The sequence below is a fragment of the Bison bison genome, unplaced genomic scaffold, assembly GCF_000754665.1.
Source record: "Bison bison bison isolate TAMUID 2011002044 unplaced genomic scaffold, Bison_UMD1.0 scf7180017864487, whole genome shotgun sequence".
Taxonomy (NCBI): Eukaryota; Metazoa; Chordata; class Mammalia; order Artiodactyla; family Bovidae; genus Bison; species Bison bison.
In genome coordinates, this window is record NW_011495047.1 from 268,117 (window position 1) to 269,550 (window position 1,434).

The window sequence follows — 1,434 nt, forward strand, 5'->3', positions numbered from 1 at the left end:
CTTCACTTTCACTTTTCACTTTCATGCATTGGAGAAGGAAATGGCAACCCACTCCAGTGTTCTTGCCTGGAGAATCCCAGGGAGGGGGAGCCTCGTGGGCTGCCGTCTATGGGGTCACACAGAGTCGGACATGACTGAAGTGACTTAGGAGCAGCAGCAGCAAGAAACTGTTTTAGCCAGAATGGTGCTCTGAGTGACTCTGAGAACTAGGGTATTTTTAACAGGTTGAGGATGAACCAGTGGATGTTGGCAATTTGATCTCTGGTTCCTCTAGTCCCAGTAGTCATATATAGATGTGAGAGTTGGACTATACAGAAAGCTGAGTGCCAAAGAATTGATGCTTTTGAACTGTGGTGTTGGAGAAGACTCTTGAGAGTCCCTTGGACTGCAAGGAGATCCAACCAGTCCATTCTGAAGGAGATCAGTCCTGGGTGTTCATTGGAAGGACTGATGCTGAAGCTGAAACTCCAATACGTAGGTCACCTGATGTGAAGAACTGACTGTTTGGAAAAGACCCTGATGCTGGGAAAGATTGAAAGCTGGAGGAGAATGGGACGACAGAGGATGAGATGGTTGGATGGCATCACCGACTGGATGGACATGAGTTTGAGTAAGCTCTGGAAGCTGGTATGGACAGGGAAGCCTGGAGTACTGCAGTCCATGGGGTCGCAAAGTGTCAGACACGACTGAGCGACTGAACTGAAGTTGAAGAAAGCTTCACAGGAGAAACATAGGGAATTGACCTGAGCAGGCTTGGTTGTTCTTTGAGCTGCCTGCAGTCCTTGGAGGTTACCCAGGTGGTTGCAGCCTCTGAGACTCATGTGACCAGGTCTGCAGGGGATTCTAGCACAAAGAATATTTAAGAATTTCACTATTGGTGGTGGCCTGGATGGGGAGGGAGTTCAGGGGAGAAGGGATACATGTATATGCATGGCTGAGTCCCTTCACTGTTCACCTGAAACTGTCACAATATTGTTAATCGGCTATACCCCAATACAAAATAAAAAGTTTAAATTAAAAAAAATTTTTTTTTAAGAAAAGAATCTCACCATTGGTATTATACCAATAATCACAGCCTAGGGACTTTTCTTGACCAAAGTATCCAGAAATGAAATACGAACTGCCTTTATTTCATTTATCTTGAAAAAAGTAAAAAAAAGATCCTCATGACATTTCCCTTTCAATTCTATACTGTTTCCGGTTCACCCAATTGGCAACAAGAAAGTTAGACCAAAGGGCCTTCTACATTCACTTTGTTTTTGTGCCTAAGAATATGGACTCTGGATCAAACGCCTGAGTTTCTGTGAGATGCTATTACTTAACATTCTGGGGAAACAGTCTGGGGAAATTTTTACTTAATCTGCCAATTTTCTCATTTATAAAGTAGGGACCATAACGTACCTACTTCCCAGAGATTATATGAGGGTTAAAGGA